Here is a 13,776-nt window from a genome sequence, read left to right as displayed (position 1 = left end):
TTCACAAAATGCTTTGCGATCTGCATATAAATGTGCAGGCTCTGCAAAGTGGAACATACAAATGGCTCCTGGTAAAATCCTTAAGGATCAAAGCTATTTTCCCTCTGTCCTTCGAACTATGTAGTTTACTTTTTAAATTTGAACGCTTTCACACAAGTTGTGATGATGACGAGTGCGAATACACCATGCCCCTTCTGAAAAGATCCTGACTTAGAAAAGTCTTCATCCCAACTCTGACTCTTCTCTGAGGCTTGGGAGGAAAAGAATGAAAGGGGTGCTCATTCATACAAGACTTTGAAAATATATTGGGCACTCAGTTAAAAATACTCTATTAAATTTGACACCTAAGTCAATAACTGAGGAAATAGTAATGAAAGAGATTTTATAAAAGGTAGAAATGATGAGTGCCAAGTCCCATCATTTACAAATTTTCTGCCTTCTGTGCAAATGTGGATTCAGATGAAGAAGCAATGAACAGATCTGGGACATCTTCTTTGTATTGTTTCAAGTGTTTTTACACATTTTATCTCATTTAACTTACAGCCATATCTACACATATCTATGTAGATTAGGAAATTGTGACTCTTTTCTTGAGGCAAACGATTTGGCTCTCAACTAAGAAATTTTCTCTCTCTCCTTCACTCCCATTTTTTTCTTTTATGAATTATAGAAACAAGCCATTCTTACTTTATCTTAATGTTATGCTTCTAAGACTCAGATACATTTTTCAGGATTGTTAACAAGTAGAAAAAGTATGTTTGTGTTATAAGGTTAATTATATCAAACTTTAATTATACCAAACACTGAGCCAATATTTTTAATAACTATATTTTATTGTAACTATACATTTTAGTTAGAATGTCACTACTGTATTTAGTTTAATTGTATGTTTTGATTCTGAATTGCAATAAAAATGCTGGGTTTGAGCTAAAACTGTCACGGAAGTGGGTAGGAAAGTTGCAAAGAAAGTCAGGATAAGTACTATTCAGTGGGAATCAAGCTTTTAGAAGAATGGAATATTCAACTTGCCCCTCACTCCCAACAAACTCAAGGCACATTTTCCAACTCTCATTTCGGTAAGAAGTACCAATGACCACAGTGGCTGTATGCAGATTATTTCAGAACATAACCTTGATTGATGTTAGTAGTGTATTATTAACAATTTTCATTCTAAGCAAAACAATTTAGCAAAAAAAATATGTAGATAAAGATAATTTTTAAAGTATTATACTAAATAATACATAGGTCACTGCTATATGACTTATTCAATAATATAACTCCACTCAAAAACTTATGTACACTCCCCTTTGTGTAGAGACTATTTATTATTGCAGTTCCCACTCCAGTGAACATAATAAATAACTGTGGAGTTATTAGAAGTTATTGATCAATACCTCTGGAGGTATATATAAATAGATAAGTTTCAGGAGAAGATAGAGGATTCTGTGTATATGAACTATAGGAAATAGGAATTTATTAGCGTGTAAAATCTGGAGCACAAATATCTGAATTTCAAGAATCTGTTCTAACACTTAATAACTGTATGACCTTGAGGAAATTCATTTTCAATTGTAGCACAAGGAGAAAAATATTACTTGCCTTCCAGCACTGCTGTGATGTTTTGAGAATAAGTGATAAGGAAAAACATTTTTTAAAGCTAAAACACCATAGATAAGTTATAATAATAAATACTTTTAGCAAGATTCAGACTTTTGTTTCCATTAAAATTTTTATCTAAAAATAAGTTGCCAAATACTCATTTAAAAAATCAGAAAAGTAAATATAAGGAGAAAAAAAATCCATAGTCCTGCCATCCTCCTTCACCTTCAAGTCTTGCTCAAATATCACTTTTTCGGTGAAGCTTTTCAGGACATTGGGTTTAAAATTGTTGCACGACCATCTCTACACACATGAACACTAGGCACTCACCGACTATAGCATTTCGGGTCGTGTGACCCACTATTTAATTTATTTGTGTACTGTCTATATCCCTCAGGAATTTGAGCTACACAAAGTTAAGGACTTTTTTCACTTTGTTCACTGTTGTATCCCATTGTCGTCTCTAATCCCTGTTCCCCAGTATTCAATAAGTGTTTGTTAGCAAAAAAAAAAAATCAACAAATCCAAACACAAGTACTATAAACACTTAGATGTGTTTCTGGCAGTGTTTTTAAATTTTAAATTTTAAATAACAGTGAGTGTTGTTATTGAGAGGGTAACAGGCAAGAAGGCCAGGGGTCTCCAAATGGAGGAAAGAGGCTGTAAGTGCCAGACATTTTTATCTCTCTTAAGCGGCAGGAAGAAACAAACCAGCGATCTGTTTTTCCTTCTCTATACAAATTTAAAAGGAGGTTTCTCTTAACTTTCTGTGTTGCCTTGACACCTGGTCTCACCTAAAGCTAACTACTCTCAAACCTTGAGTTAACCAATACATTTCTTTTTCGTATGGAAATATTGTCTTAAGCTATGTTAATGAACCCCAGACTCTATGTTCAAGTTGGTTCCGCCAAATGGCCTAACTTACTTACTCAGGTATTGTTCCCCTAATCTATGTAAACGGAACTATTTGTTGGTATTCTGCCCTTCTACAAGATTCAAGTCAATCGTTTTATGGCCTGGGATGAATTATCTGATGCCCTTCTAAATTTTATGACATTCCTTTCATTTCATTAACAGACTGTGAGTGACTATATAACATACAGCTAAAGACTAGGAGGGGGGTACTCTTTTGCCCCCTTCTGATGCCTATGTCAGAAGCTTTCTCTATCTCCTTTATACTTTAATAAAACTTTATTACACAAAAGCTCTGAGCGATCCAGCCTCATCTCTGGCCCCAGATTGAATTCGTCTCCTCCGGAGGTCAAGAATCCCGCGTCTTATCGTTCAGCAGCAACCTTTCATCTTGGGGGTTCGTCCGGGAACCTTCAGGACAAGGTAAGGATGCTTGGAGCTCTAGTTCTTTGTTCTCCTAGCGAACACGTTTTCCGCTGTACTTTACTAACTCCACAGTGTGCTTGTGTGAATGAATGAAACGCCCTGCGCGAAGCAAGTGAGGAGCCCTGCTCAGCGTTCCCGCAGTGATCTCATAAGGCTTATGGCAGAAACCTGTCGGGGGTTTATACCGACCTGCCAATGCCAAGAGGCAACCAATGTCTCCTTCAGGAACCGACCAGAAACGGGCAAAGCGTGTGGACCGAACTCTCCTTTCTCGGTCAAACTTTTCGGTCCCTTTGACCATTTCATAACTCCTTGGGAATTAGAAGTACTAACCTTATCTATCGGATCATAGACTTTCAAGGGACTTGTGACCTATGTTGCTACTCTACTGTGGTCTAGGTCTCAAACTTGGATTGGTAGTCAGGAAGCGCCTAGCCTCGCTAGGCATAAAAAGCTCGAAAGCTAAATGGAGCTCCAACTCCCAGAGCATCTCTGAGGTTAAAGGTTACTCAGATTGGAACTGCAATGGTTTTTTCCTTTGGTAACACTGGCTCTTAGTGGACCAGAGGAGGCTCTTATACCGGTGTGGTGACGCTTGGAAGGAACATCTCAGTTTCATGTTTGTATCGGTCTTATTGCGGTCAGAAATGTACTCAGGGTCGTGCACAGGCACTCAGGTGATGAATGTGTCCCCCAGAGGTCTTAGCTTGGGAAGCATTCCGGAAGGTTACTCTGATTGCACCCCGGGTGGCATCAGAGGCAAGCGAGGTGAAGGGCTGGACGTCAGGTAGGGATGCCATCAGGTCTACCCCTGGTGCATCCCCACCCCGTCTCGGTGGTAGAACCGGGAGGGACGAGTGTGACGCCTGCGTCGGTAAGGGACAGACTAAGTCCGACCAGGAAGGAAAAGCTTTTGGTGTAACGTCTGTCTACACCCCCATCTAGAGCAGGGAGGGACGCCTCCGTTAGAAAAAATGGCGCTGGTCGCTTTTTTCTCTCTTACAGATGGGAGCTAACAATTCCAGCCTCACTCCTTTGAACTGTATCCTGAAAAACTGGGATAGATTTGATCCCCAGGGCTTAAAGAAGACACACCTGGTCTTCCTATGTGATACTGCATGGCCGCGGTACCCACTGGAGGACGGCGAACGGTGGCCAGTTGGAGGGTCTCTTAAGTATAACACTGTTTTACAATTAGACCGGTTCTGTAAAAAGCAAGGGAAATGGGTAGAAGTAGCGTATGTGTTGCCCTTTTTCTCTCTGCGAAATATGCCAGACTTATGTCCTAAGGGTGTAGATTTGGGTGTGAAACCTTCCGCTCCCCCCTGTCCTCCTACTTTGCCCCCGTATCCGGGTCTCCAAGCTGAGGTTCAAACTGCTTTGGTCTCAGTAGAAACACAAACTGAGACTCAAACTGCTTTGGTCTCAGTGGAAACACAAACTGAGACTCAAACTGCTTTGGTCTCAGTGGAAACACAAACTGAGACTCAAACTGCCTCGGTCTCAGTGGGAACCCAAATTGAGATTCGAATTGCTCACGTAGAGGTCCAAACAACTCCTGTCTCAGTACGACTTCAGACTACTCTGGTTTCAGTAGAAACTCAGACCATCGAAGTAAGAGATGAGATGGAGGACAGGAGGCAAAGAGATAAAGAAAAGCAGGTTTCTCCAATCTACCCCTGGGATATGTCCAGAGCAGCCAGAGAGACTGAGGGACAGCCACTCATGCTGTTGCCTCTTCACGAAGTACCCACCGGGAGAAATTATCAGTCTATGAGAGTTAATAAGCCTTTTTCTTATCAAGAGATACAAAGAATTAAAGAGGACCTGGGAGACTATTTAGAGGACCCAGAAAAATATATTAGAGCTTTTAAAGGTGTTACTCTGCATTATGACCTCACTTGGAAGGATGTGATGTATATCTTGGGACAAACGCTGACTCCCGACTCAAAGGCTCGAGTTTTGGGGAAAGCGGTTGCTTATGGTGATGAGTGGCTTGGTAATGAATCAGTGGGAAAGAGGGAGGACGAGATAACTGCCCTCCCCACTGGGAGTCAGGCGGTCCCAGCTACAGAACCAGACTGGGACTATAACACTGCTAAAGGAAGATGGTATCAGAGTCATTTTGTCAGATGTATTCTTGAAGGACTCAGACAGGCGCGTTCTAAGCCTTTAAACTATGGCAAACTGGCAGACATAGAACAGGAGGAGAAGGAAGCTCCTGGTAAATTCCTAGATAGACTGAGAGAAGCCCTTCGCAGATTCACTGAGATTGATCCCGAAAGTGAAGAAGGGAAAGTGATCTTAAAAGATAAATTTCTCACTCAGTCGGCTCCAGATATTCGCCGTAAGTTATCAAAACGGGCGTATGGACCAAATCAGTCTTTAGATAATCTGTTACAACTGGCTCAGACAGTCTATTATGGTAGGGAATATGAGGAAAAGAAAGAAAGGCAGAAAAAGACGAAGGAAAAGGCGGAAGCCCTCGCAATGGCTATGAAAACCGTTCTTAAGCAGCCTGAGAAAAATGCCCAGAGGGACCCAGGTGAAAAGGGATGGGCTTGCTATTGCTGTGGAAAGGAGGGGCATCTCAAGCGGGATTGCCCTCAAGCATCTAAGCCGCCCCGGCTCCATGTCCGGTCTGCAAGGGACCACACTGGAGGAGAGACTGCCCCCAGAGGCGTAGGTCTCAGGGGTCTGACTCTCAAGACAATCAGGACTGAAGGTGCCCGGGGGTCCCCACACAAGCTCCCGTCCTAATTACGCCTGAGGAACCCCGGGTATTGATAACGGTGGGAGGCCAATCCGTCAATTTCCTTTTAGATACTGGGGCAACTTACTCCGTGCTTACTGAAGCCCCTGGCCCACTTTCTTCCCGATCCGCTTCCGTAATGGGACTGTCTGGACGAGCCAAAAGGTATTACTTCAGTTATTCTCTATCATGCAACTGGGATTCTGTGCTATTTTCACACGAGTTTCTTATCGTGCCAGAATCACCCTCACCCCTTTTGGGGAGGGATATACTGAGCAAAGTCCATGCCTCTGTTTTCATGAATATGGAGCCTTCCCTTTCTCTCCCTTTAGTTGAACAAAATGTGAATCCTAGAGTATGGGCTGATGGAAAATCTGTGGGTCGAGCACAAAATGCTATTCCTGTGGTTGTCAAGCTCAAAGACCCACACTTATTCCCACATAAGAAGCAGTATCCACTGAAACCTGAGGTTAAGGAAGGGTTAAAACCCATCATTGAGAATTTAAAGGAACAGGGACTATTAGTTCCCTGTAACAGTCCATGCAACACTCCTATTTTGGGTGTAAAAAAATCAAATGATAAATGGAGATTAGTTCAAGATTTACAAATAATAAATGAGGCTGTGGTTCCTTTACACCCTGTGGTGCCTAATCCTTATACTCTATTGTCTGAAATTCCTGAACGAGCCAAATATTTTTCAGTAATTGATTTGAAAGATGCCTTCTATTCAGTGCCTTTGGCAGAGGAAAGTCAATTTCTATTTGCCTTTGAAGACCCTACACAGCCAGCTTCCCAGTTAACCTGGACAGTTTTGCCGCAGGGATTTCGTGACAGTCCTCACTTATTTGGACAGAGTTTGTCACGAGATCTACAAAACTTTAATAGCTCTGAAGCGGTAGTGTTACAATATGTAGATGATATTTTGCTCTGTGCTGAGACAGAGGAAGCTTGTTCACGAGCCTCAGAAGATTTCTTAAACTTTCTGGCAGGCTGCGGTTACAAGGCATCAAGAAAAAAGGCTCAGCTTTGTCAACAATCTGTTAGATATCTGGGCCTAATCATCTCAGAAGGGACTAGGGCCATAGGCCCTGAGAGAATTAAACCTATACTAAACCATCCCCTACCTATGACTTTAAGACAATTGAGAGGATTTTTGGGAATCACAGGCTACTGTCGTATTTGGATTCCGAGCTATGGGGAACTTGCCCGGCCTTTATATAAACTTATAGCTGAAACTCAGCAGGCCCAAACCGACAAACTGGTTTGGTCTCCAGATACTCAAAAGGCTTTTAAGGTTCTTCAGACTGCTCTCCTGCAAGCTCCGGCTTTGAGTTTGCCCACAGGGTCAGAATTTAACCTGTTTGTCACTGAAAGAAAAGGTATGGCCTTGGGAGTTTTGACACAACCCCGGGGACCTCACCAGCAACCTATTGCTTATCTAAGCAAAGAATTAGATGTAATTGCACGTGGGTGGCCCCACTGCCTAAGAGTAATTGGGGCAGCGGCTTTATTAGCACCTGAAGCTTTAAAAATAATTAATGGGCGAAACCTTACTGTATTGACTTCTCATGATGTGAGTGGAATCTTAAATTCTAAGGTTAATATTTGGATGACAGACAGTAGGCTTCTTAAATATCAGTCACTGTTGTTAGAAGGACCAGTAACTAACCTTAAAGTTTGTGGAAATTTAAATCCTGCCACTTTCCTTCCTGAGAAGGAAGATGAAACACCTGATCACGATTGTTCCCAATTCCTAACTTTAAACTATGCAGCTCGGGAGGATCTAATAGATACCCCATTAGACAATCCTGACATGGAAATATTTACAGACGGCAGTTCTTTTGTTCGGGATGGAAAGCGCAAAGCAGGTTACGCTGTGGTGACTGCTGAACAGGTTTTAGAAGCAAAATCTCTCCCCCAGGGAACCAGTGCTCAGTTAGCGGAGCTTGTGGCTCTGACCCGAGCTCTAGAGTTAAGCAAAGGGCAACGAGTGAATATCTACACTGATTCTAAGTATGCTTATTTGACTTTACATGCTCATGCTGCAATATGGAAAGAAAGACAGTTTAAAACAGCAAAAGGAGAACCTATTAAGCATTTCAGAGAGATTGAGAGACTTTTAACTGCTATCTATTGTCCTAAAGAAGTAGCTGTTATGCATTGCAAAGGGCACAGCAGGGATGGGAGTAAAGTAGCTGCCGGTAACCTGTTAGCTGACTCTCAAGCCAAAAAAGCGGCACTTTACGAAACCCCCTCCCTACAGACGCCTTTGATCTGGACAGGTCCTGTGGGACAGGAAAAACCACAATATACTGAGGAAGAATTAGAAAGATATGAGAAAAGAGGAGCAAAGATTACTGATAAAGGATGGTTACAGTCCGAGGATGGACGATTAATAATTCCTGAAAATGCTCAGTGGAAAATTCTTAAGGGTTTACACCAGAGTTTTCATTTGGGTGTAGAAAGTACTTACCAGATGGCGTCTCGTTTGTTTGAAGGTAAAAATATAATGAAAACTTTAAAGAACATTATCAAACGGTGTGAGGTATGTCAGAAAAATAACCCAAAGACTGAAAAGCTAGCAAAATCTGGATTACAACGAAAGGGAAAGTATCCTGGAGAAGACTGGGAAATTGATTTTACTCATATGCCAAAAGCTAATGGATATTCTTGCTTACAAGTTTGGGTAGATACTTTTACTGGATGGGTTGAGGCGTTCCCCTGTCGTAGTGAACAAGCTAAGGAGGTTATAAAGATTTTAATCCATGAAATTATCCCCAGGTTTGGGGTGCCACGGAGCCTTCAGAGTGACAATGGTTCTGCCTTTAAAGCTGCTGTAACTCAGGGGGTGTCTAAAGCTCTAGGAATAGAATATCACTTACACTGTTCCTGGAGACCCCAGTCCTCAGGAAAGGTTGAAAAAGCTAATGACATTATCAAAAGACATCTGCGAAAATTAACTCAAGAAACGCAGGACAACTGGATTAAAGTCCTACCCATAGCTTTAATGAGGGCTCGAACTGCCCCAAAAAAGGAGGGACTGTCCCCCTTTAAATGTATTTATGGAAGGCCTTTCTTACGCACAGACATTGTTATAGATCCTGAGGCCTTAGAGTTAACTAATTATGTAACTCAGCTCTCAGCTTTTCAACAGGCATTAACAGAACTCCGGGAGACGACTCCTGACCCAGCCTCTGAATCCAGCAAGCCTCTATTTGAGCCAGGAACCGAGGTCCTCATAAAAACACTGGGGTCTGGGGGCCCATCCCTCGAGCCCCTCTGGGAAGGCCCTTACCAGGTTATTCTTTCTTCTCCCACAGCTGTCAAAGTCCCAGGAATTGATTCGTGGGTACATCACACTCAAGTCAAGAGGTGGCACCCTGACCAGAACTAAGTGATGTCATTTTATGTTTTACTTTCTATGCTCTGACTTTGTATGATTCAGATGGGCCTGATAATCTATGTGAGCCTACTTCTGCTGACTCCAAAAATCCTGAGTCTGCCCTTTGATCCTCAAGACAATGCCTTCCTGTCCTGGGCTCACTCCTATGCTGCATTCCACAATCGGTCTAACTGCTGGGTCTGCGGAGCACTCCCCTCTTCATCAGTGAAAGGCTTCCCGTGGTGGACATCTCCACTTCAAGGAAAGGACTTTCTCCAAGTATGCGAATACCTTCGACAACAATCACATGTGATGCCTCTTCTTCGTCTGATGACATCTAACAACCCTAGAATGGACTGGTGCAATACTTTGTACCTTAACTATGGACATAACGTGACTTTTAATTCTGATTGTTTTGTTTTTTCTTTTTGCTCCCTGCATCTGTAACTGTGTAACTGGATTTGTTTCTAGTCGCATGAAAGCTTTTAAGTTACAAATGGTTGCTCAAACTCCTGCTATCACTGCAGCTTCTTCCGACTACTATTTGGGGCCCCTGGATCAGACATCCTCACTATGAGGATTAGGAGAATATGTTGCCTCACCAATTTAGGGACAACGCCCCTTGTCAGCTCGGAAGCAGTTATGGAATGAAAACGACGCCCCTTTTCCCTAGGCAACATAATTCTCCTAAAAGAAAAGGGGGGAATGAGAGGGTGACAGGCAGGAAGGCCAGGGGTCTCCAAATGGAGGAAAGAGGCTGTAAGTGCCAGACATTTTTATCTCTCTTAAGCGGCAGGAAGAAACAAACCAGCGATCTGTTTTTCCTTCTCTATACAAATTTAAAAGGAGGTTTCTCTTAACTTTCTGTGTTGCCATGACACCTGGTCTCACCTAAAGCTAACTACTCTCAAACTTTGAGTTAACCAATACATGCCTTTTTCGTATGGAAATGTTGTCTTAAGCTATGTTAATGAACCCCAGACTCTATCTTCAAGTTGGTTCCGCCAAACGGCCTAACTTACTTACTCAGGTATTGTTCCCCTAATCTATGTAAACGGAACTATTTGTTGGTATTCTGCCCTTCTACAAGATTCAAGTCAATCGTTTTATGGCCTGGAATGAATTATCTGATGCCATTCTAAATTTTATGACATTCCTTTCATTTCATTAACAGACTGTGAGTGACTATATAACATACAGCTAAAGACTAGGAGGGGGGTACTCTTTTGCCCCCTTCTGATGCCTATGTCAGAAGCTTTCTCTATACTTTAATAAAACTTTATTACACAAAAGCTCTGAGCGATCCAGCCTCGTCTCTGGCCCCGGATTGAATTCGTCTCCTCCGGAGGCCAAGAATCCCGCGTCTTATCGTTCAGCAACAACCTTTCATTATTTTTAACCTACAGAATATAAGTAACATTTATTGAATGCCAGATACTGTGCTAAGGATTTTACCTACTATTTTTTTCTTGTTTTGTTTTATTTTTACCTACTGTTTTAAAATTTACTATGTCAACAACCCTGACTGAATATTATTCGTGATTTACAAGTGAGAGAACCAAAGGCTCAAAGTGTTAGGCAATGTTGTTCATCATCAAGCTTCCAGTAAATTAAAACTGGATACAAACCAGTGTGTGACTTTCACAACATTATTGTGCTCTGGAGTTGTACTCTTGCTGTGCTTTTATTTGTATCCATCTTTTTCTACTTCCTTTTATGTCTTAAGTATTTCCTCATGTTATCACGTTTCATTTCCTATTTCAATGGCCGAAGCTAACTGCATATACGAGGCTCATACTGGAGACAGCAGTAAAATGTGGTGGTGGCTGAAGGTCATAAATATCTATCCCTTAAGTGTTCAGTTCTGAGCTTTACCTAAAAAATCGTATTTAATCTAATATCTGTGTTTGCCCAGAAGCCCCTCCCTATTCCTGTCTACTTACTCACATTTGTATTAGTTGGGATTCCTGGACTCAACCTATCTGCTCAAGCATTTTGCTTTTTAGGGGGTGATTTATGAGAGAACGCTGGACTGACTCAGATTTGAAGCCGAACAGCTAAGCCTTGGAAAGCTGTCAGTTGGACCCTGGCCATCAGGGCTCCCTCCCCATCTCCTGCCTCTTAGCGCCTTGCTCTCAGACCAGCTTCCTCCATGGGAGTATAAGACATAGCTGCCTTGGATGGACATCCTTGCAGCTCTTTGACCAAAGGAAAAAGGAATATCTTTCTCCAACTCAAGTTTGAAAGATATTGGTAACAAGGCACTGGTTGAATTTGTTGGGACCCTGTGCCTATCCAGGGGTGGACCAATGTGCCCAGGGGAGTGGAGAACAGAAATTGACTCAGCTTGGGCTATGTGCCCTTTCTCTGAAGCACTTCACAGTTAGTAGCCCTCACATGATTTTAAGGATCATTTCCCCCAAAAAATGTCTGTTCTGAACAAAATATTGAAAGTTCTACTATACTTCAACCAAATCAGACGCCACCATCTTCCCTAACCACTTCAGGCCTCATTCACTCTTTGTGAAGAAAAATTCATGGAACACCTATCACGTGGTAGGCACTGCTAGGTTCATTTGATCAGTCAACAAGGTTTATTCTCAAGTACCATATATTAATGCATATATATGAAATCTGGAAAAATTGATGTAGATGATCTTATTTACAAAGCAGAAGTAGAGACGCAAATGTAGAGAACAAATGTACGGATGCCAAGGGGGAAAGGGAGGAAAGGGATGAACTGGAAGACTGGGATTGGCATATAAACACCACTAATACTGTGCATAAAACAGATAACAATTGAGAACTACTGTAAGCACAGGAAAGTCCACTCAGTGCCCTGTGGTGACCTAAATGGGAAGGAGATCCAAAAAGGAGGGGATATTTCTGTATGTTTAGCTGATTCACTTTGCTGTAGGGTAGAAACTAACACAACATTACGGAGCAACTCTTCTCCAATAAAAACAAACAAACAAACAAACCCACAAAGTGGATTCACAGCCTCCTATGCCAGGCATCTTGCTAAGCTGCTGGGGACTCAACAGTGAGGAAGAGGTAGGTCTCTACTCTCTAGAACTTACACCCTGTGGGCCCGACAGTCAATAAACAAGTAGATAAATGACACAATCATAGATTGTGAGAAGTCATAAACAGGGTGCCATAATAAGAGCATAATGAGGGTAGCTATGGGGAAGGGGTCTGCAGAGCTGATAATAGAACAACTACCCAGCTCACAGAGGCTGAGCCCATGAAGGTCTACTAAATTGAAAGAGAAACTAGAAAAAGGAATGTCTAGCTTAGGGTAAAAATAAAGGAAATTTCTTGAATGTTAAGAACTGCTGGTTAAAGGAGGTCATACTCCCTTAGGAGTTTTGGAAAAAACACATCATTTAGCAGTCATTAAGAAAAAATGTGTGACCCTAGGAACTGTAAAGTTCACAAGGCTTCAATACACATTTCAAAACAAGCCCAAGAAATAACAATCAAATGTGTCATTGCTATACAACTCATTCAAAAACAAATCTATAACAAAAGGAGAAAAAAAAAAGCTGTTTCAGAGTTCACTTACCTAAGCACCAAAGAACAAAAAGGCGCCTCTGAAAATCCACATGGCATGTTTATTTCTTTAAAATGACTTCACCTCTCCACCCCATACATTTGTTTGTTTATATGCCTAACAAATATGTAAAAAGAATTATGATTTGTATTCTGAGATTGCTCTCAATACAATATCAAACCACATAGTGTCATGAACTTGGCCTCTCTACACCCATAAACATGCTCTCATGCATAAAAGCAGCTTCATATGGAAAAGGTATGAGTTTATAGTCAGAAAGTGCTATGTCCCAATTCTAAGTGGTTCTACCACTTATTAGCTGTGTGGCTTTGAGCATCTTATTTAACCTTTCCAGACCTAATTTTTCATTTGTAAAATGGAGATAACAATAATAACTTCATAGGGGTGTTCTGATATTTTTATTAAATGAGATCTATGGTGCTAAGCAGTATGTGAATGAGAGTAGGCATTCAACAGGTGGTATTTATTAAGATTCAGTTTCTGATTAGGCCTGGACAAGACACAATATCATTTTGACTGCTCTTGTATTCTATGAAAAAATTAAGTTAGTGTATTTTCTTTGTTTGCTAGTGATTCAGACCACATCAGAAATATTAGTTCGATGACAGCTACTATTTCATTAATAGGTCAGGAATAATTGGAACAGATCCAGCTATGAAATAAGTTAAAAACATTAGCAATGCTTTTTTTTTTTTTTTTGGTTCCTTCTGCTATACACTAGAATAGACAAGGGATTAGTTTAATTATTTATGTGTGAATGGGAGACCCAAAGAACATTCAGTCAAAGCAGCCTTTACAGGTCAGAGGAACCTTGGCCATGTGTATGAAAACTCTTGCCTCCCTGTGTGTTCTGCTCATTCTTGAATTCACAGTCTGGCCCAAGGTGCTGTCATTACTCACTCCATCTGCTACCATTGCTCTGATTTTAAGGAAAGGGAGTTCATAGTTCTTTCATTACATCAACAAACAACACTTACTCTGGAATGTCTTAAATTCTTATCATCCTTGTATAAATACCTCCAAATCTCCCTTAAATCACACTACCTTGGACATGGAAACCTTGTGTCTTACAGTTAGCTAGTCCAGGTCCATTAAAGTGGAAATCCTGCTTGAAGCGATGAGACAATC

This window comes from Cervus canadensis, chromosome 13 (genome assembly GCF_019320065.1).
Source record: "Cervus canadensis isolate Bull #8, Minnesota chromosome 13, ASM1932006v1, whole genome shotgun sequence".
Classification (NCBI taxonomy): domain Eukaryota; kingdom Metazoa; phylum Chordata; class Mammalia; order Artiodactyla; family Cervidae; genus Cervus; species Cervus canadensis.
This window is presented reverse-complemented; position numbering follows the sequence as displayed.